The sequence below is a fragment of the Notechis scutatus genome, chromosome 4 (genome assembly GCF_049901735.1).
Source record: "Notechis scutatus isolate UNSWTSFEM ecotype Mainland chromosome 4, rNotScu1.2, whole genome shotgun sequence".
Taxonomy (NCBI): Eukaryota; Metazoa; Chordata; class Lepidosauria; order Squamata; family Elapidae; genus Notechis; species Notechis scutatus.
Genome location: NC_142012.1, coordinates 123,465,851 through 123,491,297, shown reverse-complemented (window position 1 = coordinate 123,491,297; position 25,447 = coordinate 123,465,851). Strand labels below are relative to the sequence as shown.

Below are 25,447 nucleotides of genomic sequence, written 5' to 3'. Positions count from 1 at the left end.
GCTAGAAAAAGACTCCTTATTTTAACAATAACAGTTTAGTGACTGGGTGAGAGATATAAAGAGTTTAGCAATTTTTTTTAAGTTTCCTTTTTAATGCAAGAACAAATATTGGTCTCCTGTTTATACAGTATTGTACTGTTTGGACATTAACATCATCTTATAATTTGATGGGATTTGGGAAATGGGCTAGTAGGATCACAGACCTGACAGTAGTGCAAACTGAGGATTTTATATGTATGCATGTAATTTTGGGCAAAGGAAAAAATTGGAGCAATAATGGCAAGAAGAAAATCAAGCCTACTCTTCTATTTTTTGCATAAAGAAAATGGGACTTATAGGAAAGGTTCTTATCAGACAGCTGCAGGAGAACTTGTGGTTACCGTCAGTTGATGGGACTTTGGGAGAGGTTGAATAATAGCTCCTTATTCATCTTCTTGGGAGAAAAAAATATTACTCATTTATGTTGTGTGACATAGATATTTTATTGATTTATTTGATTTATATCCTGCTTATCATTCAGGAGGTAAAAATGGACTACATAGTACCCTCTCCTCCTATTTCTCCCCACAGTATTAACTCCATGAAGTAGGTTGGACTGAGAGTTTTACTGGCTCAAAGACACTCATTGAGCCTCTGTGGCTGAAGAGATGGACTAGAATCTGGGTCTCCTTGCTCCAACTCCCAACACCAATGCATTATCCTGGTTTTCTAAAAGTCAGAAGATGGATGAAGGCAAGGTTAGATTATTAAGGTGTCCTCAGTGAAACAAACCTACTTCAAGTGCATTTGTTAATGAAAAGTGGCTACTATGCCATGGTAGTGTTATTAGAAAAAAAAGCAGTCTTCCCTATTAAGATGCTTTCTAGATAGGTCAAATGGCGACTCCTATAATGTTAGGCCAACATAAGGGCTATGAGTGCTAGTAATTAGGAAGGCTCTTTAGCAATAACAATTATGTGAGAGGCACCCAATATAGAGAAAAAAATTAGATGAACCTCCTGCTGCCCAAAGGATGTATTGAGAGATCAATTTTATGCATCAGTATGCATTCCTTGGAAAATGACTACTGAATCTGGGTAATATCTTGAAATCTAGATTCAAATGTATATGCTTAGGAAACCAGTTACCTTTGCAATTATGTAAAATATGAAAAAATATGAAAAAGCAACTATGCAGATCCTATACATTAAAACATCTCCCAGAGCCCAGATGCTCAAACATGTAGATTGAAGCACAGATCACAAAGGTTCATACTCAGGACATACAAATTGCTCTATTATTTGCAGAATACCTAGTATTTATGAATTGCCTACAGTTAATACGTAACACCCATGTAGTTGCATAAATACCCAAATGCAAATGTTTATTAACACATACACAATAGCTCAAACACATTCATTGCCCCATATCCTCCATTAGCTCTAGCATCTGGGCTTCTGGGGGAATGTTGAATGCACTGAGAAGACAGTTTCTCCTGCCAGCTCTGTCCCAGGAGGACAGTATAGTCCAATCCAGATTGGTTTACAGTCCCTGTTGGGATCTTGCCTAGTTAAATAGAGAGTTCCCTACTGAGTAGGCATTCTTCATTTTTCTCCTGTTTAATCCCCCAGCCCTGTGTCCAAGCAAGAAGGAGTACTTTGCACGTTCTAATCTTAGTGCTGCAGATGCTACTACTCCCTGATGAGTTTGGTGTTGTTGTCTGATAACATTTCCTGACTAACTTGGAATTCACAAACTGCCTGCTTGTACAAGGGCTCAGCAGCAGATACCAAGCTTCTTACCAAAGAGCATCCATTGTGTCACAGGGATCTAGGCTAAGGTTTCCTGTTGCAAACATACGACTGTGTTTTCACTTTCTCTTTTCATAGTAGAGTTAATTAGAAATGCAGCAAAATTGATTAGTAGCTTTAGAAGTAATGTAAATTATTCTCAGCAGAGAAACCATATCAGCTGAAAGCCTGAAACCCATTGTGATGTATCTTTAGAAAGTGACCTTAGAAAGCAGTATAACAAGCAGCAAAGATTGAGAGATTTTGGAATGGACATCACATAGCACACCCGGGAAAATTGCTGATGCCATCAGTTCTACATATATGACGAAACAGCGCTTCCGGTGGCGTCACCGGAGCGCTGTTTCGTCATAAAAAGATGGCGGCGCCATGCTTCTGGTGAGCTTTTTCGGGTAGAAATGGCTTTCTACCCGGAAAAGCTCACGGAGCGCTGGCGCCGCTATCTTTTTATGACGAAACAGCGCTTCGGTGAGCTTTCCAAAAAAGATGGCGGCGCCCAGCTAACAACTTGCCTTCCGGTAAGGCTTGTTCCACGCCCGGTACGGTCCGCGGACCGGCGGTTGGGGACCCCTGACATAGCACACCGGGAAAATTGCTGATGCCATCAGTTCTACATATATGCATACTATGCAACATTTGCCATTATCCCATCAAGGAACAATGGTACTCAGATATACACAAATAATTCAGTTCCTGTCCAGCATCTACAACTATGCAGTCCAGTGGTTTTCCTTCACAGAGTGGGTGGATTAAGCTGAGTTGCTACCATTACCATATATATCTCCTTGCAACGGGCTAACTATTGTGGATCTCAGATCATAACTCTTATCGGGCAACCTGTGATTGTCAAAATGTTTCTATGGTCTTTTTAGAGTTGCCAGTGATACTGTAGCAAGAGTAGCTATAGTTTTTCCATTACTATAGAAATCTCAACCTTGCTCACAATTTTACAGTTATTTGTGACTTTGTTGCCTTCCCCATGTTTTACCTTCACAGTTCCCCTTCTGGATTTGATTGATTTTCTTTCCTTTTCTGAGTTTTATCCCATGTATTGATAATTTAAAAAAACCCTTCCTCCTTTAATCCATGCAAAGATTATAGATTGCCTTTTTACACAGTAGGTTATTTTGGCGAAACAATTTGTTTTATATCGGCTTTTCCCAACTTAGCATCCTCTGTTTTGAAAGAATTGCATCTGCTAGAATCCCTTCCAAACACAGCTTAAATCATTTAAGGAGAGCATCAATTATTTTAACCTTATCAGAATTTTACAATTCTATAGAGAAACTTATCTTGACAAGGAGTAAGTATGTATTTAGGGTTGGGGTTTTTGTGTGTGTGTGGTTGCTGCCATTTTATAAGGACTTTCCAGATGTGTTGGACTAGATAGCTTTCTACAGGTGTGTTGGGAGTTCCATGAGATCTAGTATAGGTAGTTCTCACTTAATGCTTAATGACCCCTTGTTTTATGACTATTCAAAGTTACAACAGCCACAGAACAGGTCCTTTATGGCCTGTAAAGCCACTCTGATTGACATAAATGGTTACTCTGCCCCCTAAATGGGTTTAGTTAAATACTTTAGTCAAATAATATTTAACTAATACTTTAGTTAAATAATATTTAATGACCATGTGTTTACTTAATGACTGCTATGTAAAAAGCCAGAAAACTACTTCCAGTCATATGGGTGCCTCGACTTTTGACCATAATGACTGTAATTCCAGTTGTAAGTTGAAGACTATTTGTATCTTGAAAGGGCCAGAATGGAGAATGGGAAGGACTGGGCTATTATGTGTTATAGGTCTCTGAGCAACAACTGAGATAGATATATTTGTAAAAGTTTCTTCAGACCCTTTAACTATAGTTTAATTCAACCATAGTTTACCTGTTCCATTTTGCTGTATCTAAACTACCATATTGACTGAAATAGTGTAACATGCTTGGTATACTGTAGTTAGCTAGCTTGTGATTCAGTGGGTTAGAAGAATGCGAACTTTTAAAAACAGGCCTGTATATGGCATTGTTGGCTGGTTTCATGAGTTATAAAATTCTTGTCTTTTCAGTAATTCTTTTTGCCTCTTTCTTGCTAGAAATGGGATTCCCAATGCATTGAAGTAGTACAAAAGCAGCAAGTTAACGAAATGCAGAAATGATATGTTTTCCGAAAGCCACAGAAGTGTGTTGTACAAGTAGTATATGGTCCTGCAAAATACCTTCAGGGTATATACAGTATTTTTTTCTGTAGCCTTTTCTAGATTATCCTGGCACACTATTCTAAAACCACATGAACTTTCTTTTCCCTAGCATTGCGCATGAAGGAAAAATGTGTGTAGCTCCATGAATAAAGCAAAGTCCACTGTCCTTTGGAACTTCAATTTGACCATTCTGGATGGGTCGTGGTTTGGACAAAGCACAGTCTGTATCATTTAAGCTGATTCAGATTTCAGCAGCAAATCCAGAAGAACTTTAACAACCTCTTGTCCCTCTTCTTCCACATGGCCTGGACGCAGCTTCACTGCTGATTTTTCCAGCTCCTTCCTTTATTCTCCTTGACCTATCACTGTACTTGAATTCATCATGGCATTCTCACTTGGACTTTCTTGTACCTTCCTTACCTGCTGCTACCACTTTGCATCTAACTGCCAAATTGACTGTACTTCTGGACTACCGTATTGTGTCCTTCCTTTTTCTCCTGCACTTACCCAACAGATGGGGTTTACTCTCCCTTTGCTATGTGCCTTCTTTCCCCTTTGTTCCTACCCCTATGTGCACAACAACCTGCTGCATTTTTCACAGCAATATGCTGTTGGCTTTACTTGTCCTTGCTGCATCCCAATCATGTTCATGATCATGTTCAGACAAACCATATTTATTTCACTCTGTGCACGGGCTGTTCAGTACTGACTGATCATGCATGGAATATTCCATGTACATAGTACTTTGTATATCCATGGTTTTTATCATGTACTTCAGGGGTAGTCAACCTTTTTATACCTACCACCCACTTTTGTATCTCTGTTAGTAGTAAAATTTTCTCTGACCGCCCACCGGTTCCACGGTAATGGTGATTTATAAAGTAGGGGACAAAACCCCTACCGCCCACCATGAAAGCTGGAACACCCACTAGTGGGCGGTAGGGACCAGGTTGACTACCACTGATGTACTTCATTGTTTAATTATAAAAAACATCGAGTTGGGCTTTTAAGCTATCAAGTTCATGTTCAACAGCTGCATGCAGTAATTGCTGCATTCAGTCCTTCATGCCCTTGTCATCTTTCATTTGGATTACTGCAACACTCTCTACATGGGGCTACCCATGAAGAGTATTTGGAAGCTACAATTGGCCCAGAATGCAGCGGCACAATCCGTTCTATAAGTACTAGGGTGGCATATGTAACAGCAGTGTTGGGCGAGCTGCACTGGCTGCTGATCTGCTTCCAGTTCCAATTCAAGGTGTTGGTGCAGAACCATCTGAGGAACTATCTTGGCCCAAAGGAATTGTCCTGTCCCATTCCATCCCACTTGTTCTGGCAGAAAGTGTCCACTGCATCAGCCAAGAATTTTGGCTTGCGGTGTGTAGGAGGAGAAGAGCCTTTTCTGCCATGGTCTCTCCCCCACCCCTTTGAGCATCTGGCCACTAAAAGTGAGATCTGACCTTCTATTTACCTGACCTCTTCAGGAAGAGCTGTAAATACCTGACTCTGCTGGTTGCTTTGGGGCCCCAATGAAGAAGCTGTAGAATTGAGGTGTTTTTTTTTTGGTGCAGTGACAAAGAAGACACCACCCCAGTCATTATTTAACCTATTGAAATTTTAATCTGTTTTATATTTATAATTGTTTTTATATTTCTATTTTTAAATTATGTTTAAGCCATCCAGAATTATCTCAAATCGAAAGGTGGGTGGCATATAAATTCAATCAATTAAAAGTAATTCCTGGCAGATGACTAACTAGTATTTGGCTGAATATATTCAGTTAAGGGGAACCTGCAATCTCCCTGAACAATGTGTTCCCCTTTTGTACTGCTCTTACCAATAGCGTGTTTCATGTAACTTAAATTCATTTATTCTAAACCCTGTACTCTAAAATAATGAAGAATAGGTTGGGACCTTCTCCTGGGTAATTTCCTTTTAGATATTTGAAGAATTGTATCATCTTTCCCTTCTCTCTGGTCTTATCAAAGGAAAATATTCCCACTTTATTCACTCTCTTGTTCATAGTTTGTAATCTCTTGATCCTCCTAGTGGCCTTTTTGTGATTCTGTTCTAACTTATCTGAAACTTTTAAAAAAATGTATGCAAATCTGGGCACAGTGTTCAAATGAAGTATGATGAATATTACAGTCTTACTTCCTATTATTTGGAAGTTATAATTCTTCTAATACAGCCAGAAATTGTGTTTCATAATTGTTTATTTATTTAAAAGATTTATATCACCAGTCATCTTAAAAAACTCTGGAAAACTTACAATTATAAAATCAATAAATACATAAAAGCATAAAACATGAAAACAATAAAAAATAATAAACAAAAACACTCTGCCATATCCATTTGCCTTGGGATGCCTCACAAAAAGGCTTGGCTCTCTCCTTCCATGTCTTCTACCCACACCATCCCAGAACCTCAGTAGAAAGCCAGGCCTTAATGGCCTTCTGAAAGGCTAGAAAGGCATGGGTCTGTCAAATTGCTTCCACACTATAGGGGCAGCCACAAAAGGTACGCTTCTGAAGTCCTGCTAGATGGCAAGATTTCAGGGAGAGGACCTGGTGCATGCACATCCTATCTGATTTAGTGGAATGAGTGAATATTCTTAGGGAAAGGCAGTCCTGCAAGTAGTCGGGTCCTGTGCCAGGTAGCGCATTTCCAGTACCTTGAATTGCCCCCAGAAAAAAAGTGGAAGCCAGTGTAGCTGACATAACAAAGGTGTAATTTGGATAAGTAACCAATACTGTATGTGCTGCTATGTTCTGCACTAGCTGTAACTTCTGAGTAGTCTTCAAGGGCAGCACCATGTAAAGTGCATTGCATTAATCCAGCCTGAAGTTGGCTTAAGATGTGATTGATTGTGAGCAAGGCTTCCTGGTTCAGGAAAGAGCGCAACTGGTGCACAAGATGAATCCCTAGCCATGGCTGCTATCTGCTCATCAAGGAGAAGCCCTGAGTCCAGAAGGACCAAGTCTCTCAGACTTGCAAGATTCTGTTAACATAGATTTATAGCAAAATAGAATTAGTCCAGTTTGTTGTTCTTCCTGACTAGCTTACCTGAGAGGGCTGACAACAGTCTTGCAAATCTGAAAGTACAAACTTCCTGACATCACTTTTAACTGCTTGATCTATTAGGGTGGATTCTTAAGTTTCTTTCTCTGACAATTAAACCTCTGGGAATTCCTGCTTCTCTTTCTGGTTGTTTCCTGGGCAGCATCTCCATGTGTTTCACAACTCCCTGTACTGATGTGCTCTTATAATTAATATATTGAAGTTGGACTTGGGAGACCCGGCTGCAAGTTCAAACTTCATTTTAGAGCAGGGGTCTCCAACCTTTTGGACCTCAGGGACCACCAAATTCATAATTTTAAATCCCGCGGACCACTAATATGAATCCAGCATGTTGTTCGCTGAAGTGCCTGAACCCACTGACGGGATGGGGTCCTTCGGGCACTTAGCTTAGCTGCCTGTTTCTGCAACCTTAAATACTCAAAGAGTCATTTGGACCCATTTCCCAGAGAAAACAAAACATGGGATCTCTCCTCTCTCTCCCCCTCCCTCCCTCCCACCCACCCACCCTCTCTCTTATATCTCTTACTCTTTCCCCCTCTCTTTTTCCCTTTCTCCTTCTTTCTCTCTCTCTCTCTGTCTTGTCTCTCTTTTTTCTGTATTTTGTCTCTCTCTCTCTGCATTTCTCCCTCCTCTCTCTCTCTGCCTTGTCTCTCTCTCTCTCTTTTCCTCTCTCTTTCCCTCTCTCCCTTCTCTCTCTCTCTCTCTGTGTCTTGTCTCACTCTCTTTCTCCCTCTTTCCCCCCTCTCTCCCTGTCTTCTCTCTCTTTCTCTCTCTCTCTTTCTCCTTCCCTCTCTGTCTTGTCTGTCTCTCTCTCTCCCTCTTTCCCTATCTCTCTCTCTCTCTTTCTCCCTCCCTCTCTCTCTGTATATGTCTCTTCCTTCCCCGTCTCTCTGTCCCCAGGGGAGGGGAGAAAGGAACCTCTGAACTGGTGCTGGGTGGTGGGAATCTGATGTCCGGAGGCTGACGAGCCACATGCTGAAGACCAGATGGCTGGTGGGTCCTGTAGTCTCCCTAGCAAACCTGTGTCATGGCTGATGCCTCCGTGCATCGAGGAGGCCGAGCAGCAACGGGAAGAGCGCAGACCTCTTGAGCCGCAGGAAGCAGTTGCCAGCAATGCCCTCAGGTGAAGATGTTGAGAGGGGGGTTCAACCCCTCCCTCAGGAGTCACAAAGCACTCACCACCCCTCTGGAAGCTGCCAAGCTGCCTCCTTCTTGCTGGGTGTGTGAGTGCAAGGAAGATAAGCATGGTAGGAGAAGGCTTGGTGGCTGACAGAGGAGCGGCGAGTGCTTTGTGGCTCCTGAGGGGAGGGGCGCGGGAGATTGCGCCCTCCCCTTGCAGGCCAGAGAACATCCAGGAAGGACCCTGGTACCACAAGCTCCCATGCACTACCCTCCCTCCCCGTGCGCATCAGTCCATCTGCCGCCAGTATCACCCTTGTTGCAGACACGAGTGCACTTTGGACCACCAAAATTTTCTCACAGACCACCAGTGGTCTGTGGACCACCAGTTGGCGATCTCTGTGTTAGAGCTCACAGGGTGATTTTGGGGTGAGTCATTTTCTTGGCTCAATCTATTTCACAGGAATCTTATGAAGATAACATTAGAGAGGAACCCTTTCCCCTTCAAATGCTACCTTGAGCTTTCAGAGAAAAGGTGGGATATAAATATAATAAGTTAAATTCAGCAAAACACAGAAATTGCAAAGACCTATCTTGATAATATCTTATAAAACTAGTTGATAGTTATTTATGACTATCAATTTAAATGTGACAGGAAATCACAGAATTCAGAGCAGATTTTAATGAATGAGTTTAAGGAGCAAAGAAATAAAAACCAAGACTTCCAAGTCTTTAGATTGGGACATGGTTTGGCACTTGATGCCTGGCCATTCTTTTGAAAAAAAAAAAGTATAAAAAATATAGAGTATAAAAAATAATCAAAATCACTTAATATTATTGAGGCTGCATATTTTGTTGTGTTATTCAGTTTTGAGAAAATATAGTTCTGACATTTTGCTTTAGAAAAGAAATGAGATCAGAACTACTTCAGTCCCTTTAGTTAAGCATGCCTTACATAACAATACAAATGTTTGGGTAAATCCATCTGGAGATAAAGCTGTTTGTGAATGTGATCCTTCACTGAATCTCTGCTTAAAAAAAGAAAAAAAAACGGAAATAGTTAAACACAAAATGGGGTTGATGGAAAAAGGAATTCGCTCAAAAAATTAGGAATGCTAAACAGAACTTCTTTGAAAACGCAAACAAACCAGACAGATGGTTGGCATATAAATTGAAAAAGAAGAGAGAAATGAAAAAAAGATAATACAATTAATAGATGACCAAGGAATGGTTTGTAATGGAAATGAAGAAAAGAAAGAGATAGTACAGAAGTATTATGAGGAACTATACAATCAAGAGAATAATTTGAAGAAGAAAAGGTTAAACAATATTTGCAAAAAGCAGAGCTACCCCAAATTCCTGAGGACATTAAGACAATGTTAGAAGGGAAAATAACAATGATGGAATTGACAGAGGCGTTAAATAAACAAAATACTGGAAAGGCTCCAGACCCAGATGGGCTACCAGCAGAATTTTACAAGACTTTACAAGAATCTTTAAGCAGTACAATGCTTGAAGTGATGAATGAGGTTTTGTCAAAAACTAAAATACCTAATTCATGGACAGAGGCTTATATTATTCTTATACCAAAAGAAGACACCGACCCACAACAAATAAAAAACTATAGACCCATATCCCTGCTAAATGCAGACTATACATTTTTTGGCTCAATAATGGCAGAAAGACTCAAAATATATTTCAACAACTTTATACATGCTGATCAAAATGGATTTCTGCCTAAGAGGCAAATTAAAGATAATATGAGAATAATTTTGAATACATTGGAATATTATGAAACACATCCAGAGAAGCAAGTGGCCTTGGTAGTCCTAGATGTGCAAAAAGCCTTTGATAATGTAAATTGGCAGTTTATGATACTACAAATGGAACAGATGGGTTTTAGTGAAAGGTTTATTAATTGAGGCAATATATCATAAGCAATCTGTTAAAGTAATAATAAATGGAGATCTGACAGATAATATTAACATTAAAAAAGGAACTAGAAAATGATGTCCTCTGTCGCCACTGTTTGTATTGACTTTGGAGGTATTAAATAGAAATATTAGAGATAATAGAGAAATAAAGGGAATGAAAATAAAAAAGGAGGAATATAAATTACAAGCATTCGCAGATTATCTGGTCTTTATATTGGAGGAGCCATTGGAAACAGCGCCTAAACTGATAGAAAAGATTGAAGAATATGGCCAGGTGGCAGGATTGAAAATAAATAAAGACAAAAGTAAGATTTTGGTTAAGAATATGATTGAAAAATGAAGGAAATAATTGACAGAGGGACTGAATATCCAGATCACAAACAAAGTAAAATACTTAGGAATAAAATTAACTGCAAGATGTGGAACACTAAAGGAAGATAACTATTATAAATTAAAACAACAGATTGTGACAGACTTTTAAAAAATGGGAAAATTTACAACTGTCTCTAAGAGATAGAATATCTATAATCAAAATGAATGTATTACCAAGAATCTTATATATGTTTCAAACAATTCCGATTAAACTAGGGAAAGAATACTTTAAGGATTTAAACAAAATAATGTTGAAATATATATATATTTCAGGGAAAGAAGGCAAGAATTAAACTAAAATTGTTACAGGATGCTAGAATAAGAGGTGGTTTTGGATTACTCAATTTGGAATTATACTATCAGGTGGTATGATGTGGGTGAAAGAATGGATTGTTTTGAGAAATATTAGATTGTTAACGTTGGAAGGCCATGATTTGCAATTGGGGTGGCATGCATTCCTATGGTATAAGGAAAATAAGAACACGTTTTTTTTTAGGAGGCACTATATTCGAGATGCATTATTGTCAATATGGGAAAAAATAAAAAAAACAATATATGAAAATACCGGTTTGGTTATCAACTATAGAGGCACTTGCATTTCCAGTTGTTTTTAAAATGGAACACATAGTTAGATACAGTGAAATATTAAATGAAAAGGGTGAACTCAAAACAAAGCAAATACATTCTAGATATGATAAAGATAGAAAGACGGGTTTTACAATGAACTTACCAAATTAGATAAAATCTTAACAGGCACTCAATCATGAGAGGATGATTAAAAATTGTATGGTTATTTACTTGGAAGAAGAACACATTAAAGAAACAATGGTTGCTTGGGGGGGAAATTTTGGATATGGGATAGATTTAGAAAAATGGCAAAAACTATAGTCTCAAAACTATAAATTAACAAGGTCGACAGCATATAAAGAGTATTTATATAAGATGTGTTACAGGTGGCATCTACTCCCAGAAGAATAGCAAGGATGTTCAAGGATAAATCAGTGAAATGTTGGAAATGTCATCAGATACCTGGATCATACTATCATATGTGGTGAATGTGTGTGGAAGCCAAAAGATACTGGACTAAAATTCATACATGGCTGGAAAAATGGACAAAACAGCATATAGACTTGAAACCAGATATATTTTTATTGGGTATCTTACCTGAAGGATACAACAGAGAATTGACATATTTGATTATTAACGTTTTAACTGCAGCTAGAATTGTATTTGCTCAAAACTGGAAAAATGAAAAAAATTCCAATAGAGGAGGTGATAAAGAAAATAATGGAATGTGCTGAGATGTGTAGATTGACACTGGCAATCAGAGAGCAAGAAGAGACAGAATATTACAAGATATGGGATTTATTTTCTCAATGGTTAGATAGGAAAATGAAATATATTACAATATAAATATAATACAATAGTAAATATAAAATAATGGTAATATGTTTTAATTTATTATTATGGAAGGAAATATAAGTTAGCATTTGTATAAATTTGAGATTTGCTCAAAAAGGATAATGTGAACTCACAATTAAAGTCTAATGATGATATAATGCTAACATAACATGATATGGAAAGTTGATTAATATAATATGAATATAAATTTAACTCTAAGAGGAAAGACAATAGATATTGTGCACAAAAAATATGTATCAACACCGACACTGTACAACTGAAAGGTTTTATTTGTTTTGTGTTTATGTTTGTTGTCAAAAAAGAAAAAAAAACTTTTTTACAAAAATAAAAAATAAACCGTACATTCTCTTGTGATAATGGCAATCAAATTTGCAGCATCTGCAGCACGAGTTCTTGTAAATCTGAGAATTGCAGAACAGACCAGGCCTGGTTGTAAAGTCTCTTCATTGAACAAAGAGAGCACACCGAGCAAGGATCTTTAGCTCCAGAATTTGCTCTGGAGGACGAAAATCAAGGGTTCAGGTTCAGAAGGTCTGAAGCAAGCACTTAACTTTCTGAGACAAGGGACAGGAAGCACCTGCTCAGCGGTGGCCTCTACACCTGCAGAGTTTACCCTGCTTCCAATTTATTATTCTAGTAAGTCACAGAGAAGACCTGCCTGTTTCATAGATGGTAATGCTCTCCCTCATGGATAAATGGAAAGATAAGAAATGCCAGATAGCAAGGGTAAAGATTTGCTATCAGACTGATACTCTGTTTTTGGTGCTCTCTGTAGAAATTAGGTTCCAGAAAACACTGACTTTGCATTCTCAATGCCATCAAGGCTGAATTCTGAGCACATGGTTTACAAATTTAATTTAATTTTCTGCATTGTTTGTATTTCCCAATATATTGCAACCATTGCCGTTCCAATCTTAGCAAGTGGAGGGGGGTATCTGCAAAAAAGGCTTGAGTTTCTGAACAGCTGTGTCTCTTATAATAAGAAGAAATGCTACTTGTCTGAGAGTGGCATCCACTGCCACGTGGTTGGATCAATGGCCATAAAGCTGTGTCCATGTAATTTATGTCTCCCAGAGCAGCAGTGCTAGCTGCACAGTGTGCAGTAAAAAGCCTGATGAACTAGGGCATACAATAGAACTGAAAAGAAACATGCAGGTATAAAAGGGGGTGGAGTGGAGAAGATGGTACTGTAGGATTTCTAAATACAGAGGTTGGGTGGAAGAATACATCAATGCCTCCTGCTGGAAAGTAGACTGGGACTTTTGCCAGCTGCATCCCAATCCATCTCAGCATTCATCCAATGCATCTTAAATTATTAACTTGACCATGGCCAGAATCAGCTGGAGTTGTTGCATCTCAGTGGGTCTGGATCTAAGTTACGTAGCTTCAAGACTGCTATATATCTAAGATACCTTCACAAAGCTTTCCTCAGCTTGGTAACTGGTTGTTTTAGGCTATGTCTTTCAGAATTCTCAACCAGAGTGGCTTTATTTTTGCAGGCTTAAAATACTAAGAGTTGAAAACAGCCATTTGGAGGGCACCATATTGAAGAAAGGGTAGAAAGTAATATCTTGGTGCTCATACAGTACATATTTTCCATTTCCCCTGTGTTGCTTCTAGGATTGAAAAGAAAAGAAATAACAGATTAAGTTTATTTAAACTATAATAGTTGACCAAATTCTTCAAGTCTGGCCCATCTAGATTTTTTTTTTTTCATTTTCCCCAAACATCTCCAGAAGAATTTCTGGATATTTGTTTTAGTTATGCTGAAAGGGTGAAAGCAATTCATTTACACAATGCCAAATTTAACATAAATCACTATACTTCTAGTTGTGCATTCTGCCAGAGAAGCTATTTGCTTCATTTATTTCCTAGAGACATGGATACACACACACACACACACACACACACACACACACACACACACAAAGTTTTGTATGCATGTATGTTATTGCAACACTGTTTCATGTGGCATTTAGGTCAGAATCGAATCTTGATTCATCCCATCTCTGCCACAAAACCATTGATCAGAAATACTCAAGCTCAGTTCTACTGGTGCAAAATATTAATATATTTCACAGAGTTACTTTGATAACAAATTTAATAAAGCCTATAATATAGTTTGCAAATTAGAAATACTATAGTAACTATAACTTTTGTTTCTAGCATTAGGGGTGTTGTAATTTGTTTTAATACTTCATTTTCTACTGTAGTAATCAGTTCTAGAAAACCAAACTTTGGTGTTTAGGTTAACTTGGTTATCCTTCTTAATACAAAAGTAACATAAATGTGGAAAGGAGAGAGAAGGGGCTTGTAACAGGATATTTTTTTGTAGTATTCTGCAATATATACAGTATCAAATTTCTAATATTTTTACAACAAAGAACTGTAAATATTCACTTTAATTAGGAAGCTTGAATTTTGAAAAGATGCTAGATTAAAAAATACCCATCCTCAATACCTTCATGCTGAGGTATTTTGTTTCCCTTAATTATCTCATTGGCATATCACTATGTAAAATTAGAACATACCAACTAATTCATGAGGGAGGAAAGATTTTCTTCAGAAAGGTTATTGTAAAGGTTTATATTATCATTGTCATCAATGAACCTTAGGTTTATCTGAAAAACCGGATTGTAACTAGTCCTTTTGAGTTTTCCATGGCCATTCAGCATTTTGTCACAAAACATGCCGCTCAGCATTTGGGGAATAATGACTCATGTCTCTGCTACATAGTGAACCATAATTGGACCAACACACTTCCCAGTCGTCATCACTGAAGCCATAGAAGCTGGTCATGCCAAATGACAGTTCCACAATCTCTTTGTTGCTGCCAGAAGGAACAGTTTACCCTGTTGCTATACATCTACTTGTAACAAGTATTTTTCACAAAACTAAATTGGTAAAAAGGCTGTTGCTAGCCTTTTAAATTTGAGTCAGTTTAATATACACTTGTTTTGCATTTCATTTAGTAGCATAGGAGCAATTGGAGGAATGTCTAATACTGCCTTTGTTTCTTATGCTAAAATTCTATATTGCACTTGATCTGAGAATATGGTATGGTAGTAGCTAAGGCTTTTCATCCCAGCTATATGACCTTGATCAGTGATCCCCAACCTTTTTTATGCCGCGGCCCGGTACTGGCATCAGCTGGGCGCCGCCATCTTTTTTTGATGAAAAAGTGCTTCCGGTGACCTCACCGAAGCACTTTTTCATCAAAAAGATGGCGGCGCCACGCTTCCGGTGAGCTTTTCCAGCTCACCGGAAGCGCTTGGCGCCGCCATCTTTTTTTGATGAAAATGTGCTTCCGGTGAGCTTTCTACCCGAAAAGCTCACCGAGCGCTTGGCGCCACCATCTTTTTGATGAAAACGTGTTTCCAGTGAGCTTTCTACCCGGAAAAGCTCACCGGAAGCACTTTTTCATCAAAAAAGATGGCGGCGCCAGCAAGCCAGCGGCCCGGTAGGACTTGTTCCGCTGGACGGCACCGGTCCACGGACCGGTGGTTGGGGACCCCTGACCTTGATTATTTCCCTAGTCTTTCTTGAACTTAACTAGCTCTATAGTTAAGTCTCTATCTGTAATATCTGAGTGTTATGCAGAATATTTAGTTTTATATTCCACCATATGAGATGACCAGCTAGTAATCAAGATGAACACTTTTGAAAACATGTTCTCATAAGATTATGGTATAAACAAACACTTATTTTGTTAAGCAATAGGCTTGATGGTTTGGACTCAAATTCCATGGTGCTGACCATTGGGCATCCAGGTTGTGCCTGGAAAGAACTGTAATCTGTATCCTCTGGCATCAGATTGCCTATTTCTGGTGTAATTAATTTCAAACAAGGTGTAGAATGTTGGGTTTGGGGTTTTTGTTTGTTTTTTTGCAGAAAAATAGGATTCAACAGTCATTAAGCAAGATAATTTGAATATTTTGCACAGGATGGTGGGTTCTCAAAACATGCTAAGCTAAAAAAGTGGTTAGATTGTTTGTGGCCCAATGTACTTTGCAAATCCAGGGAAATAGCTCAACAATGATTATGAATTAGCATGTTGTGTGAATTTAGTTGATGTCTGAGGTTGAGAGGACAAAAATTTTAAAATGAATACAGACGAATAGATAATTGAATGCAGTGTTTTAGACTTTCCTGTAGTCGAGTTCCTTTTAGCGGTGCAGTGCAGACACTGTAGAATGTGCAGGACAATGACACAAGGTAGGCAGTCTATAGTATGTTTGTGATATTTTCTCTTTTTTTCCACCTACATGGATATTCTGAATATATTTTATTTTTAAAAATAAGTGAAAGCCATTCTAGGGATTTATACAATCATTTCATTAGCTCTCCAAAATAAATGACACTGACTTTTGGCATTATATCAGAAAAAAACGGATTCATATTTGCAGAGCATTCCATAGGGAGCCAGAAAAATGGAATTTGGGACTATATTGCCTCTTCTTAATCTGATGCATCTGAAACTGGTACTTGTCACAGAACACTAGACACACCAACCATGTAAGACTATTTTTACGTATTAGAGACCCAAATTTACTGATTACTCACTGAAACAAACTGAATCTTGGAAAATTTTGTGATCTGAGTTTTGAAGCTTAGATCTCATAATTAGAACCATGCTTGTTGTTCTATTGTTCCAAAGCCTAGTCTTATTTGTCCCAGTGGTAGTTTGACATGTTGTACTCTGGCCAAATTGTGCTTGTGTGCATGTGTGTATGATACAGTATTTCACAACATAAACTCCAAGCTCCAAATCCTTTCATTAAAAAGAAAACAAATATGCAGACTTTTAGTTTTAATCAAAGTTTTTAAATCAAACTAAAGTTTTTAATCAAACTGAAGTAAATTTTCCTGCAGCATTATGCTTTCTTCTTTTATTGTTTTTTGAGCTAGCATTTAAAACAGCATGTTTGCTAACCTCTAAACCAAGCATTGGATGAGAATACGGTAATTTTTGCTTGGTCTCCACTACATTTAAGCTAATCAAGGATTTGTTGCTGTCCATAGTTTAAAGATTTGTCTCCTAGGTGTACTTTGGGTGGGAGTGGGGGAGGAGGGGCAGCCAGGACAAATGATAAAATTTTCATAATTGTTGCTATTCAAACCATATGACTTGTGTGTCTGACAGTTGGATGCAAGCATGAAAAGATGGGCCTTTTGTTTTCACATCACTACATGTTACATCTTTTCATTTACTATTTCATAATTTGCATTGGATGCCTGTGATTTGCTTTATTACAGTAAATGTAGAAATACATTAATTTTTTAAAAGTTCACAATATTTTTAAAAAGATGCAAAGCTGTAGGGTCCTTGATGCTCTCTGAGCTTGGTTGTTTTCTTGCAGGTCTTCCATTACCAAACTAAGTAACATTATCAATGCTAGAAAGGAGTGGGGGGGTTGCACTTATTTTATATAGTAATGGCTTGCCCTGTCACTGTTGGTGGAAGTCGTTTTGGTGGTTCCTTATTTAGGCTGTTGTTTACTATTAGCTTTGTTCGTCTGAGTTAGTGGTTCCTTGTTTACTAGATTGGGTTATTATTTTTGATTGTTGGTCCCCAAGATCACCAATCAACTGGATCACCAATCAAGAAGTAAACAATATCATAACACCTACAAGTGTGTGTGTTCTCATTTTGCCTTGATGTCTTTAGGATATTTAACAGAAAAAAGTAATCTGTCTATGCTCATATATAAGAACTGATCAGATCCCATATATGGGACTCCTGATATGGAACCAAATGATCCTAAATTGTCTTAGCATATTAATATCCAATTTGTGTATAACTGGATAAAATTATGTTTGCTGTTGCTATTATGCAAGCTTCTGGTTCACTCTAAACCTCAAACATCCACAGGCATACAGGATCTGGGGTGATTAGATATGAGTTTGCCACAATTCTCTCCCCCCTGAGTTTTTATAGAATTAGCTTTCTATTTTTATATTGGTAACGACCATACCAATTTCAGCCAGGCTTTTATCATATTTACTTAGAAGTAATTCCCATTAAATTCAGAGGGATTTGCTTGCTAGTACATATTCCTCTGATTGCAGTAGTTTTTTTTTCCGTAGTAGAAATGTACAAATGTGGTCTTTTTTCCCCTAGTACAAAGAGTACAAATGTGGTCTTGAACAAATACAAATACTCCTTCTCCACACCCTTGTAACTGAGTCAATACTACATGCAGCTATATAGGACAAGAGAGCTCCCAGACATGGTGGCAAAGTTCTTTTTCCTTCCTCGCATTTTCAGACTCCAAAATATAACACGCACTCTGAAGCTTTCCCATCCTGCTTGGATCACGTTGTGGGGGTTGGGGGTGGAAGAGAGGGAGCAGTCCGAGAGTTTCTTCCAAGGTGGGGAAGCTCGGGGCTCTTCTGGTTGCGAGATCTGTTTTGCAAGGCAGCTGTGCGTACTTTTACAAGAGGGAGCTTTTTTCCCTTTCAAGAGCTGGCATCACCTCCTGCCCTTCTCTCCTCTGTTCTTTCCGCTGCGTTGTCTCCCTTCCGCCTTGGGGATTTACCTCTTTCTGCCGGACTCTGTCTCTCCCTTTTGTTTTTCTCTCTCAGCCTTGGCGTAGCAGATCCCTCCCTCGTTCCTGCGATCAGAGCAGCCCCTGGAGCGGGGGAGAGAAATGGGAGGAGGCAGGAAGGTCCCCCTCCTTGGATAGCTTCTGGGCCTCTTTCTGAAAGGCACTGGGAGGTGTGTTTGTGTGTGTGTGTGTGTGTGTGTGTGCGCGCGCGCGTGTACGCGAGAGCGAGCAATAGCAGAGCCTCCTCCATACCCCAACAGAGGGCCTAAGACAGCAGCAGCAGCAGCAGCCATTGTTCAGGGAAAACCTGGCAAACAAAGGACGGGCTTCCTCCTTTCCACCGAAGCCTTCCTGTTTCCTCTGGCTGCCATTCGCATAGCTAGGCCTCTCGGCGGCCCCCTCGCTCCGCTCCTGCCTCGTCCCATTGCAACTCGGGTTTTCTCTGTTATTATTTTCATTTTGAACTTTTCTCTCCCCCCATGGCTGGGTTGGAATAAGGCGCCCGCGGGTAGAGATGTTCTGAGTTGCCGTCCTGCGTTCTTCCACCTTTTCCCTGCCCCGCCACATCTGCACCGCTCCGGCAGTTCTCCACAGGTAAGCCTCTGGGTTGGGATGGATGCGGAGTCCCGGGTGCTTGGAATTGGTTGGTGGTGGCGAAGGCACTTTCCAATGGATCTCTTGCTGCTGTAGTAGTTGAATCCTAGATGCTTGTGAGGATTTGTAAGTAACTATGCAAGAGAAAAAGGCAAGAGGGCTTCAAGCCAATGCTGGAAGATTTGGATTGGGTATAGATACATGTGTGTGTTCTGTCCTGTGCTATGTGTTTGTGTTAGTGTGTGTTTGTATGTGAGAGTGATCTTTTGGTAAAAAAAACTTGCTATTTCCCACCTTATGCATTTTAGATTTTTTTCATCCTCTTGAATTGGGTGGAGGTGCAAGTTCTGCTCTTAGAAGATAGTTGTAAGTTGGTCAGAAGATAGTTGTAAGAGGGAAATTAAATACAGGCAGTGCAGATAATATAGCTTAGTATTGGGAAGCTTTTGGATGTGGGTACTCTGTTTTGGAGGAATGGGACTGGAAAACCAGGAACAAATTTTAAAAGTTCCCAAATAAGGTGTGCAGTTCATCAGTAGGTTGAATGAAATGGCTGGCCAACAGGCAACAAGGTGGGGTTTGACCCTGCAACTTCTAGACATGACTTTAAAACAGGAAAAGCAGGTTCCTGGTATCCTAAAAAGAAATCCACTTTAGAAGTGTGCAGTATAGAAATCACAAAGTGTACTGAGGTAGCTCTGTATGTCTGGAGAGAGCTTCATTTCATGTTGTCAAGCTATTCTTGCAACCATTTCTACAAGACTCAAACCCTTTCCCCTCACTTTCCTCTTGTTGTTTTTTTTCCTTGTAAATAAGAGGAACGTCCCTGTACATGGCTGAGGTTGCAGGTTTTTCCAGTTCCCAGACTATTTCACTCAGGTAGAAGAACAGGATTGACTGGTTGGTGATAAAATGGAGTTTGTATCTTAAATAAGTGTGTGTTGGTATTGCTGCCAGATTATACAGAGGGACCTTCTTAACCAAGCCTCATGCTTTGCTGAATTTGCTTCACCATTTCTAGATTTTAATCAAATAGTCCCATATTTTTATGCTTTTAATAGATGCAGCTCTTGGGGGAAAATAATGAAGAGTATTGTCAGCAATTCTGTTTAATATCCTTGAATCTGAACATAGTTTTTAACACTGAAGAAATTACTTAATGGGTTGAAATGTATATTAAGTATGGTTGGAAGGCAGTTCCTTATATCTTCATTTAGAGAAACCTTGTCATTAAAAACATGCTTGCCTGGATATTATTATAAACTAATTTTGAACATTAGAGACTGCTGGGTTACTCAGGCCATGGTATTATTAAAATGAGATTGCAATGATAGTATTATCAAGGGTTAAATAAAAGTTGCATATTGAATTGATAGTAGTATCTAAGTTCTAGCCTAGATGGTCTTGGGGCTGACATAATATTGCTAACCTTTATTGTAGTGTGTATGGTGCTTGTACTAAACTTTGAAATAATATGGAATCTGCATATCCACATTTTATCTGAAAGAAGCCTAGATGCCAAACAATAGTTTACTTGGTGTGCATAGGCAAAATACAGAACTCAGTTACTACTCTAGCTTTCTATTTTACTCAGATCTTCTGGCAGTTAGGAGAAAAAATAATTTAAACAAATAGGATTTAAGGCATGGCACAATGAAATGAAATTACATGAAATACATATCCATTATGAAAAATTGGGGAATACATATTTTTAGAAGATTTGATGACTTGTTGCAGTTACCTAAGGAGTCATTTTCTCATATGAACTATGATGATGGGTGCAAGTGTTGGAAAGCAATATCTCAGAGGCAGGGTGTCATTATTCATTCTAATGCAGAGTCGACATTGGGCCCAGCTGAGTGTTCCAATAGATCAATAAAAGTCAGTTTGGCATTTAGCAAAGTAGGGTGTCCAATACATAATACTAGAACTTTGGAATCATCCAGTGAAACTGAATTGTGAGAAATTCTACTCCAGGGGTCTTCAAACTTGGCAAGTTTAAGGCTTTGGACTTCAACTCCCAGAATTCCTCCTCCAGTCATGTTAGCTCAGGAATTCTAGGAGTTGAAGTCCACAAGTCTTAAACTTGCCAAGTTTGAAGATCTTGTTCTAGTCAAATGGAAGTACTGCTTCAAACAGCACATGATTGAAGTACAATTTGCTATAACAAGATGTAAGGTATAGTTTCTCATAGACAGTTTGAAAAAGTTATGTAAGCTCCTTACCTAGTATGAGGGATAGAGATTTTATCTTCAGTACTAGAGAGATTGAAATGGAGATAATGCTGTTGGCACCATGTTCTGTTTGTGAGCTCTTCCACAGCATTTTGTGAAGATAGAATGTTAGGCTACATAAATCTCTGGTCTGAGTGTAATTTTTATTTATTTTTAGATAGGGCAACAATATTTAGCTTCTTTATATGGAATAATCATTTCTAGTTGTTGTCCCACTTACTGCTGCTTAATTCTTTCAAATTATTAGATAAAAATATTTAGGAAAAGCAACAGAGACATGCATTATTGTATATAATGTTTCTAGAGGTAACAGTGCAGGAGCTGACAGTGTCTTGACTGATGAATCTAGCCCTTTGGGTTCTTATGATGTTAAATAGTCAAGATTGTAAAGAGAAGAGGGAAGGAGGAAGAAATGTAATACTTTTTAAGATTGGAAATATTTTTCATTTTTTAAAGGTAAGAATCACAGGTTAGACTTCTTATTTCTAAGTTTTATTGCTGATGATAATTACAAGTTGCTTCAGCATCTCCTTACAATGGAAACATATCCTTTATTTGAGTGTTGGTGGAAAGTGGAGAGTAGTTGAGTTTCTTAACCTCATTACAGTGGTCCTGTGGAGGTTTACTAGAAATAAATATTGTGGTATTCAGTCCAACCAATGTTGGACTGCAACTTTAAGCATAGTTATAAGGCATTACATTTTTGCAGAAAAACTTAGGATGAAAGCTTTAGGGCATTGGAACAGGTAATAAGAATATTTAAAATTGAAAGTACTATTTAGAGGAAGGTTAGACTGTAATTTGATTAGTCTTGATTCAGATGTGAATTCAGATTTTGTCTCTGTATACCCACATACAGACCTGTATATGGTATATATTTTGTCTGTATACCCATATACAGATAAGAAACAATGGATGGAAACTAAACAAGGAGGGAAGCAACCTGGAATTAAGGAGAAACTTCCTAACAGTGAGAACAATTAACCAGTGGAACAGCTTGCCTTCAGAAATTGTGGGTGCTTCATCACTGGAGGTTTTTAAAAAGAGACTGACATGTCTGAAATGATATAGGTCACCTGCTTTGAGCAGGGGGTTGGATAAGAAGACCTCCAAGATCCCTTGCAGCTCTATTTAAATTAATATCTATCTGAATAAAGCTTAGTGAAAAGGAGGCAAAACGGAACAATTTGTGATTAGGTTTGAGGCAGTACGTTTTCAGGAAAAGTTTAATCTTTTGCCCCTGCTTAATGCAGATTTGTTTGGTAGCTTTTGGGAACTGTTCTAACAGATATATAGTTTTCCATTGGACTTATTTAGAGTTCCATAATAGCAAGTCTTGGTGCAGACTCTTCAGGCCCCTGACATTAAATTAAAGCCTGTTTCTTTCTTTTCAAAACACAAGGGTAGTATGGTAGTGCCAACCTGTGGAGTTGGGGGTTATGGAATAGTCTGCTGATCAAACCGACAAATATCATTCAAAGAGCACACGGTGAAAGAATTATACAATCTGAAGAGAAACCTGAGTTTCCAGCTAAACAGAAGAAAATGCTCCATTAATTAAATCACCTATTTCCTTCAGTGGTACTTAAAGGCAGATTACTTAAGGGTTAATTTATTTGTAAGATTGGATACTTTTGGAAAGAATAAAAAATGATGATGGCAGATGAATAATTTAATCTAGAAAGTAGATGGTAGCTATGCACTGTCTAAATGGAGCTGTTCTAGCCTTCTGTGGCTGAATATGTAACCTTTTGTATTTTACTGTGCTGGCAGGAAAGAGGCCTTCTCGGGTTTTATATTGGAAGGATAAAAACCACAAGCATTTCTTCTTTGCAGATATTAGTCAGTCTTTATGCCTAATTTTAAAATAAGGACATACAGAACTAGAACTTTGAGAGATTAGACTAGAGTATCCTTGTCAACAACCCAAATTCTGAAAAAGTGATCGCAGGAACACTACAATGGTCATGAATTCAAGAACAGGTCATAAGTCGATTTTTCAGTGCCATGGTAACTTCAAATAATCATTAAACAAATGATTGTAACACTAGGTGTAGAAATTTATAGCCTTAGACTAATAACCCTATGAAGCTTTATATGAATGAAAGCTCAATTGAATTTAATGGTTTTACTATGGTGGCACACACACACACACACACACACACACACAAAATACTTTTTGTAGAACTCACAGTTCAATATAAGACACCAAATGATGCATGCTGATTATTATTCTGAAATACCTAAACTCCATTTATAGGTAGCAGGAGGCATAAATATCCTAATGCTAGACAAAGGGTTGAGATTCCAAAATGTAGTCAAACACATCAAGAAGACTCTGCCTAATTATATCTTTGCAGAGAATTCTGAAAGACCTCTGTAGCTGTTCAATGATCATAGAAATGTTGATTACATTCTGGTTTCCATCTGTTTCTTTTACAATTGCTTAAATAAATGTTACCATAGACTCTTAAATTCAGAACTATTACATTATTAAACAAAAAAAGTTGATAAGAAATAGTGATATAATTGTTAGGTAGGTAATGTTTGTCTTTTGCTGTCTTTTTGCTGATATTCCTGGGGATATTTGTAACATGGAAAATGATTTGGCATTGCTGGAAAATTGATCAAAAATGTGGAATGCATTTAATTGTTTCTAAATGTGATATAATGTATGTGGGGAAAAGGAATGGTCTGCTAGGCTACAGTATTTAGGGCTCCAGTGTTAGAACAACAGAAGAAAAGGGTTTAGGTGTGCTCATAACAGATGACTGCAAAATAAGTAAACAGTGTGGCCAGGCAGCTGTGAAGGCAAACAAAATTTCTGGGATCCATCACTAGAGAGATGACCAAGAAGAAGGAGGTCTTAATCCTGCTATATAGGACTTTAGTCAGATCCCATTTAGAATACTTTCCATTTCCAGAGGCCTCACTTAAAAAAAGATATTGATAAGATTGAGCGACTCCAAAGGCAGGTAAGAAAAATGATGCAAGTTCTGAGGGCAGAACGTATCAGGAGAGATTGGAGTTATTAAGTGATTTGACATTGGGATCTCCTGAGCATTTGTTCCTAGCAATACTCCCAAAGTAACTGCCAAAGTAGAATAGAATAGAATTCTTTATTGGTCAAGTGTGATTGGACACACAAGGAATTTGTTTTATGTTTTATTCATTTGTATAGCTACCCACCTTATATCAAACTCTGGGTAGTCAAGAATTAATAATCATAAATCAAAATAAAACTATACTAAAATTATTAAAACCATAAACATTCAAAAGAAAAAAAAAATGGCACCTTTAAGCTTGCAGTAGGCAGTCATGTCATCCCACCCCAGTGCTTGGGAAGAAAGTCAAGTTTTCAGGACTTTTCAAAAGCCTAGTAAGGTAGATGCCTGCAGATTTCAAAGGGATGATGTTCCATAGAGCAGTAGCTGCCATAGCAAAGCACGCTAGTTGTCATAAGGCGACATAATGGTCCTATCATGTTTAAGGGTAAGTGTGTGCTCACACTATCTAATATGGTAGGACAGGTAGATGTCTTTAGGGAAAGTTAGTCCCATTGATAACTTGGCCCTGTGCCATATAGAGCAGAGGTCCCCAAACTTGGCAACTTTAAAAAGACTTGTGGACTTCAAGTCTTTTTAAAGTTGCCAAGTTTGGGGACCCCTGATACAGAGCTTTAAAGATAATAACTAGTACCTTGAATTGCAGCCAGAAGTGGACACAAAGCCTATGCAGTTACTTTGCTTATAATTCTTATTCTTAAATTGATTTTTCCTAAAATACCACAAGTTAAACGCTACAGATAAGGCTATACCATATATTCACTTTTCAGACCAACATATGATTCAACCTCAACATGAAATTCAGATTATGCATAAATTTTTAACTTGGATGTTTTAATCAGGACAGCAACTTTCCCTTTTCTGTTTTTTTTTCCAGATATTGCAAATATTTATCTGATTTCTTTCAGTATCTTAATAGTACATAGAAAAATTCTTTTTCCATCTGATCTATGTCCATCTTTCTGCCTTTCCCCAAGAAAATCACAACCAATATTACACTCACTTCTGTCTAACTAAACCTTGTTCCACATCAACAGCTAATAAATAATATCTGGTCCAGTGGTGGTATTCAGCAGGTTCTGACCAGTTCTG

At 38.3% G+C, this 25,447-nt stretch overlaps 1 protein-coding gene across 14 annotated transcripts in view; it reads left to right on the top strand.

Annotated features, from left to right (window-relative positions):
* The window catches only part of LDB1 (LIM domain binding 1), an 84,854-nt gene that overhangs the window by 13,483 nt on the left and 45,924 nt on the right, over positions 1–25,447 (top strand). The window contains exons 1-2 of one of the 14 annotated variants that reach the window (XM_087964683.1): positions 18,533–18,632; positions 18,961–19,056. The exons of 10 other annotated variants lie outside the window; for them this stretch is intronic. The gene's annotated coding sequence lies outside the window, so the exon portion shown is untranslated. Of the gene's footprint in view, positions 1–18,532; positions 18,633–18,720; positions 19,057–25,447 lie in introns of those variants that run through there. 3 more of the 14 variants (XM_087964685.1, XM_026672217.2, XM_087964680.1) reach the window with 3 other exon arrangements.